At 42.8% G+C, this 8,009-nt stretch overlaps 1 protein-coding gene across 1 annotated transcript in view; it reads left to right on the top strand.

The window, feature by feature from the left end:
• Window positions 1-478: 478 nt before the first annotated feature.
• LOC122934035 (gastrula zinc finger protein XlCGF49.1-like) overlaps window positions 479-8,009 on the top strand; it is a 179,858-nt gene continuing 172,327 nt past the window's right edge. The window contains exon 1 of the mRNA XM_044289177.1: window positions 479-567. The gene's annotated coding sequence lies outside the window, so the exon portion shown is untranslated. The remainder of the gene's footprint in view (window positions 568-8,009) is intronic.

Raw genomic sequence — 8,009 nt, 5'->3', positions numbered from 1 at the left:
GCCATAGTAACCGATTGTACCCCCGCGATTTCACTGCGATCGGATTTGCTTGCTGCATCTAAGGCGTTAAATGATAAGGGAGGCGTGATTGTTGTTCACCATCATTTCAGCCGGCACATGCCGTGTATGGCGTGGGGTCACTGCAGCAGGGCACTCCATACTATGAACAGTATTTCTAGACACGTTAATTCAATGTGTCTGAATCGAATTTTTAAAACCTTCAGTCATCTCTAATCGTCACACATCGTAGAGCCTGACTCCTCCCACACAGGATCACATGGTCATGACATCATCACAGGTCCTTTAACTCCTTTAGGAGAACAGTCTAAAATATGACTCCTCCCACACAAGATCACATGGTCATGACATCTTCACAGGTCCTTTACCTCCTCTAGGCGCATAGTCTGAAGCATGACTCCTCCCACACAGGATCACATGGTCATGACATCATCACAGGTCCTTTACCTCTTCCAGCAGCACAGCCTGGAGCCTGACTCCTCCCACACAGGATCACCTTGGTGACGTAATGTGACTGTGAGATAGGTGAGGGTGATAAGTGAGGTTCAGGTAAGTGTCCTGTGTGTTGGGCTGCGGGGCGTCCTCTCCGTGTTCTGTGCGGTCTCCTGTGGGGTCAGGATTAGGGACAGGTTTACAGTCAGGGAGGTTTTGTGGAGAACATTCGTTTCTAGAACAACTTGGGGGCGGGGCTACATTCTCTCAGAAGCCCATACATTCTAGGTGGGTACATGTGTCCAGCAGGGCAGGTAGGTGTGTAGTCACCGCCATTGTCTGTCAGGATTACTGGGGCAGAGGGGCATTAACCCCTTCGCCGCCAGCTCTCTCGGCCAGGCACAGTCAGCCTCCGCCAGCACTCAGCCCACTAGGCACTAGGCTGCCCAGGGACTGACTGAGCTACAGGAGCAGCACCTGGGTCTATCTGAGTGTAATCTATATGTACAGCGCAGGTATATACATAGTCATCCTCCTGTGTATTATAGTATATACTATGCTGGTATAACCTGGGTCTATCTGAGTGTAATCTATATGTACAGTGCAGGTATATACATAGTCATCCTCCTGTGTATTATAGTATATACTGTGCTGGTATAACCGGGGTCTATCTGAGTGTAATCTATATGTACAGCGCAGGTATATACATAGTCATCCTCCTGTGTATTATAGTATATACTGTGCTGGTATAACCTGGGTCTATCTGAGTGTAATCTATATGTACAGCGCAGGTATATACATAGTCATCCTCCTGTGTATTATAGTATATACTATGCTGGTATAACCTGGGTCTATCTGAGTGTAATCTATATGTACAGCGCAGGTGTATACATAGTCATCCTCCTGTGTATTATAGTATATACTATGCTGGTATAACCTGGGTCTATCTGAGTGTAATCTATATGTACAGTGCAGGTATATACATAGTCATCCTCCTGTGTATTATAGTATATACTATGCTGGTATAACCTGGGTCTATCTGAGTGTAATCTATATGTACAGCGCAGGTATATACATAGTCATCCTCCTGTGTATTATAGTATATACTGTGCTGGTATAACCTGGGTCTATCTGAGTGTAATCTATATGTAGAGCGCAGGTATATACATAGTCATCCTCCTGTGTATTATAGTATAGACTATGCTGGTATAACCTGGGTATATCTGAGTGTAATCTATATTTACAGTGCAGGTATATACATAGTCATCCTCCTGTGTATTATAGTATATACTGTGCTGGTATAACCTGGGTATATCTGAGTGTAATCTATATGTACAGCGCAGGTATATACATAGTCATCTCCCTGTGTATTATAGTATATACTATGCTGGTATAACCTGGGTCTATCTGAGTGTAATCTATATGTACAGCGCAGGTATATACATAGTCATCCTCCTGTGTATTATAGTATATACTGTGCTGGTATAACCTGGGTCTATCTGAGTGTAATCTATATGTACAGCGCAGGTATATACATAGTCATCCTCCTGTGTATTATAGTATATACTATGCTGGTACAACCTGGGTCTATCTGAGTGTAATCTATATGTACAGCGCAGGTATATACATAGTCATCTCCTGTGTATTATAGTATAGACTGTGCTGGTATAACCTGGGTATATCTGAGTGTAATCTATATGTACAGCGCAGGTATATACATAGTCATCTCCTGTGTATTATAGTATATACTGTGCTGGTATAACCTGGGTATATCTGAGTGTAATCTATATGTACAGCGCAGGTATATACATAGTCATCCTCCTGTGTATTATAGTATATACTGTGCTGGTATAACCTGGGTCTATCTGAGTGTAATCTATATGTACAGCGCAGGTATATACATAGTCATCTCCCTGTGTATTATAGTATATACTATGCTGGTATAACCTGGGTCTATCTGAGTGTAATCTATATGTACAGTGCAGGTATATACATAGTCATCCTCCTGTGTATTATAGTATATACTATGCTGGTATAACCTGGGTCTATCTGAGTGTAATCTGTATGTACAGTGCAGGTATATACATAGTCATCCTCCTGTGTATTATAGTATATACTATGCTGGTATAACCTGGGTATATCTGAGTGAAATCTATATGTACAGCGCAGGTATATACATAGTCATCCTCCTGTGTATTATAGTATATACTGTGCTGGTATAACCTGGGTCTATCTGAGTGTAATCTATATGTACAGCGCAGGTATATACATAGTCATCCTCCTGTGTATTATAGTATAGACTATGCTGGTATAACCTGGGTATATCTGAGTGTAATCTATATCTGTATTTCGCTCGCGCTCCGGTTTTCCGTGTGTAATCCACAGCTGATTCCATACGGTTTTCCATGTGGAGAAGCCCAGCCTGAGTGTAATCCAGAACCAGCAGTGTATGAGATTAGACCGATCTCATCTATATGAGGCTCTTTTCTCTATGTGGATATTGACCGGCCGTGCAGATTTATAAATTCTTAGCTTGTCAGTTTTTGGTGTTTTTTTTTTCCATTTCCCCAGAGGCAGTTATAGGTGTTGTCGGGCGTTTATATTGATAACCGGTTGTCAGGATAGGTAAAAAAATCCAGGATACACAGAGCCCTGATAAACGTGATATAGACTGATATGAGGCAAATACACTGACTCACTGATCACTGCACCAGCGGGCTCTGGCTGAGCACCAAACACAGGGAGAACACAGGAGAGTTTGGCCTTGTACTTCATCATACCTCTCGGAGTCCTGACACCGGATTGTGACCTCTTGTCCGGCAGTCACCTCCTCACCTCTCATGTCGGCAGCCGGTTCCGCAGTCAGAAGAATGCCGCCACGATGCTCTGTAAGTGATGCCATTAGCCCGGTGCAGAGATCAGAGCTCTGCTGTCCGTCCGCCGCTCCTTATCAGCTTGTCCCCAGACATCAGTTTGCCTCCTCACCGGCTGCTCTCCCGTCTCCATGGCTCTTTCCTCGGCCAGACACTACTTGGCCTACACAGTCAGGGATCTGGAGCGGCATGGAGAAGCAGCGCGCCGAAATTGGCCAATGAGCAGCCTCCCTCCCTAATAAAAAGCTCCTTCCTCGCGGCCTACCCTACACCTGCCAGTAAGGAGCTTTGCTATTGGATGCTTTGGGTAACAGCAGTATTACTGTGCTGCCCATGAGATGCACAGCGTGCAGTGCGCTGGTTAACTACATGAAAGCCTTAATGTATATTCATACGCATTAGCCTATTTTTAAAGCGTAAAATTTCCTAAACCGGCGTCTGACGCTTGTACAGGCGTTACTGCAACCTCTGATCAGAACCATCTCCCTGTGACCTTCCGGTATGGAGCTATGAGCCATAATGGGTTTTGTGAGTCTTTGGCTACTAGGACCAGGGAGGGGGAGGGGGATCCTCCCGGGGGAGTGAGGGGCGCGACCCACTAAGGATTACACTGCCTGTGCGAGCAGCGGCCATGGTCTTTCTCTAAAGGGGGTCCCATCGGGTAATGTGTTTGGAGGGATCGTGGACAACCTGCTGATGTCACTGCTCCCGTGTGGCTATAGCATTCATCATCATAACCCAGAGGATTACTCATCTACCCGGGAACTGACTTTTCATCTGTAACTCTGTTTGTACCATATCATCTGTATTTGCACATCTGACCTCTGTATATATCTGTGTGTATATAGTCTTGTGTCTAGTGCTCCCTTAACCCCTTAAGGACTCGGCCCTATTTCACCTTAAGGACCAGGCCATTTTTTGCAAATCTGACCAGTGTGACTTTAAGTGGTGATAACTTTAAAACGCTTTGACTAATCCAGGCCATTCTGAGATTGTTTTTTCGTCAGATATTGTACTTCATGACACTGGTAAAATGAAGTTAAAAAAAATCATTTTTATTTATAAAAAAATACCAAATTTACAAAAATTTGTCAAAAATTGCAAATTTACCACATTTCAATTTCTCTAATTATATAATACACAGTAATACCTCCAAAAATAGTTCTTTACATTCTCCGTATGTCTACTTCATGTTTGAATCATTTTGGGAATGATATTTTATTTTTTGGGGATGTTACAAGGCTTAGAAGTTTAGAAGCAAATCTTGAAATTTTTCAGAAACTTTCAAAAACCCAATTTTTAGGGACCAGTTCAGGTCTGAAGTCACTTTGCGAGGCTTAGATAATAGAAATCACCCAAAAATGACCCCATTCTATAAACTACACCCCTCAAGGTATTCAAAACTGATTTTACAAACTTTGTTAACCCTTTAGGTGTTCCACAAGAATTAACCACCTCAGCTCCCCTAGCTTAAACCCCCTTAATGACCAGGCCACTTTTTACACTTCTGCACTACACTACTTTAACCGTTTATTGCTCGGTCATGCAACTTACCACCCAAATTAATTTTACCTCCTTTTCTTCTCACTAATAGAGCTTTCATTTGGTGGTATTTCATTGCTGCTGACATTTTTACTTTTTTTGTTATTAATCAAAATTTACAGATTTTTTTGCAAAAAAATGAAATTTTTCACTTTCAGTTGTAAAATTTTTCTAATAAAACTACATTTCTATATAAATTTTTCTCTAAATTGTTTGTTCTACATGTCTTTGATAAAAAAAAATGCAATAAGTGTATATTTATTGGTTTGGGTAAAAGTTATAGCGTTTACAAACTATGATACAAAAATGTGAATTTCCGCATTTTGAAGCAGCTCTGACTTTCTGAGCACCTGTCATGTTTCCTGAGGTTCTACAATGCCCAGACAGTACAAACACCCCACAAATGACCCCATTTCGGAAAGTAGACACCCTAAGGTATTCGCTGATGGGTATAGTGAGTTCATAGAAGTTTTTATTTTTTGTCACAAGTTAGCGGAAAATTATGATTTCTTTTTTTTTTTTTTTCTTACAAAGTTTCATATTCCACTAACTTGTGACAAAAAATAAAAACTTCCATGAACTCACTATGCCCATCAGCGAATACCTTGGGGTGTCTTCTTTCCAAAATGGGGTCACTTGTGGGGTAGTTATACTGCCCTGGCATTTTAGGGGCCCTAATGCGTGAGAAGTAGTTTGAAATCCAAATGTGTAAAAAATGCCCTTTGAAATCCTAAAGGTGCACTTTAGAATTTGGGCCCCTTTGCCCACCTAGGCTGCTAAAGTGTCACACATGTGGTATCGCCGTACTCAGGAGAAGTAGGGCAATGTGTTTTGGGGTGTATTTTTACATATACCCATGCTGGGCGAGAGAAATATCTCTCTAAAAGTCAACTTTTCCCTTTTTTTTTTTTTTTTTATACAAAGTTGTCATTTTAGTGAGATATGTCTCTCACCCAGCATGTAAAAATACACCCCAAAACACATTGCCCAACTTCTCCTGAGTACGGCGATACCACATGTGTGACACTTTTTTGCAGCCTAGGTTCGCAAAGGGGCCCAAAGTCCTTTTAGGAGGGCATTTTTAGACATTTGGATTCCAGACTTCTTCTTACGCTTTAGGGCCCCTAAAATGCCAGGGCAGTATAAATACCCCACATGTGACCCCATTTTGGAAAGAAGACACCCCAAGGTATTCCATGAAGGGGCATGGCGAGTTCATAGATTTTTATTTTTTTTGGCACAAGTTAGGGGAAACTGATTTTTTTTTTATTTTTTTTCTCACAAAGTCTCCCTTTCCGTTTAACTTGGGACAAAAAGTTCAATCTTTCATGGACTCAATATGCCCCTCAGCGAATACCTTGGGGTGTCTTCTTTCCAAAATGGGGTTATTTGTGGGGTGTTTGTACTGCCCTGGCATTTGAGGGTCTCCACAATCATAACATGTATGGCCAGCATTAGGAGTTTCTGCTATTCTCCTTATATTGAGCATACGGTTAATGAGATTTTTTTTTTTATCGTTCAGCCTCTGGGCTGAAAGAAAAAATGAACGGCACAGATTTCTTCATTCTCATCGATCAATGTGGATGAAAAAATCTCTGCCCAAAAAAAAAAAGGAGGGGAAAGGCGTCTGCCAGGACATGGGAGCTCCGCCCAACATCCAAACCCACTCGGCTCGTATGCCCTGGCAAACCCGATTTTTCCATTCACATCAATCGATGTGGATGAATAAATCATTGCCGGGATTTATTTATTTTAATTTTTTTATATACAAAGTGTTTGCCAAAGCATATGAACACCGCCACCTCCTCAGCTCATATGCCTCGGCAAACATATCTTTTACGGCAGAGGAGAAATCTCGTCTTGCAGCGCCGCATACACCGACTTTTGTGTAATCCGACAGCAGCGCAATGCTTCTGTCAGAATGCACATCAGTGCTGCAGCTAGTCGATCGGTTGGTCCACCTGGAAGGTAAAGAAAACTAAAGAAAAAAAGAGGCCGCAACGCAATAAATTTATTAACATTAAGTTTTTATAACATTTGAACGGAACATTAACTTATATTATAGTTATATTATAAACTTTAACTTTTTGAACTGAACGTTAACTGTTTTGCTTACTGGTGATTTTTTTGATTTTTTATTACCTTTTATAGGACAAACCTCTCCTTCCACATGGGACAATGTGCAAAGCGCAAATCGCCCAGAGATGTGGCGAAGTACATTATGCACTTTGTCCCAGGTGAAAGGAGAGGTTTGCAGCAGCTGTGTGTGAATGGGCCCTAATAGCCCTGTGTGTCTATCCTGTGTAACGCAATCCCTATGCTAAGTGTACCTGTGTGTGGTACTTCCGGAAACACTCCCCTAAGCATAGGGCAGGTTGGTCAGGGCAGTCAGGACAGAAATAGCGGGTGTCACGCCTTATTCCACTCCTGCTACAGACACATTTTTTTTTCGGGGTGGCGGTCGGTTTGAGGTACCAACAACGACACTGGGGAAATGTTGCTCGTGTAGACGGCTCACTACACTGGTGGATGGGGCCACGGAACCTCCTGGATACAGGAGGTTCTCGATGATCTCTTCCTGAAATTTGAGGAAGGATCCAGTTCTCCCAGCCTTACTGTAGAGAACAAAACTATTATATGCAGCCAATTGAATTAAATATACAGACACCTTCTTATACCAGCGTCTGGTCCTGCGGGAAAGTAAATAAGGATCCAACATCTGGTCATTGAGGTCCACCCCTCCCATGAGCAAATTATTGTCGTGGACCAAGAGGGGCTTTTCAATGACCCTGGTTGCTCGTTCAATTTCGATTGTCGTGTCTGCGTGAATGGAGGAGAGCATGTAAACGTCACGCTTGTCTCTCCATTTCACCGCGAGCAGTTCTTGGTTACACAAGGCAGCCCTCTCCCCCCTTGCAAGACAGGTGGTAACGAGCCGTTGGGGGAAGCCCCGGCGACTAGGTCGCGCGGTGCCACAGCAGCCAATCTGTTCTAGGAACAAATGCCTGAAGAGGGGCACACTTTTGTGTAGAAATTGTCCACATATAGATGGTACCCCTTGCCAAATAAGGGTGACACCAAGTCCCAGACTGTCTTCCCACTGCTCCCCAGGTAGTCAGGGCAACCGACCGGCTCCAGGGTCTG

Source organism: Bufo gargarizans, chromosome 4 (genome assembly GCF_014858855.1).
Source record: "Bufo gargarizans isolate SCDJY-AF-19 chromosome 4, ASM1485885v1, whole genome shotgun sequence".
In the NCBI taxonomy this organism is placed as follows: domain Eukaryota; kingdom Metazoa; phylum Chordata; class Amphibia; order Anura; family Bufonidae; genus Bufo; species Bufo gargarizans.
The sequence above is the reverse complement of the archived record's forward strand: the minus strand, read 5'-3'. Positions and strand labels throughout refer to the sequence as shown.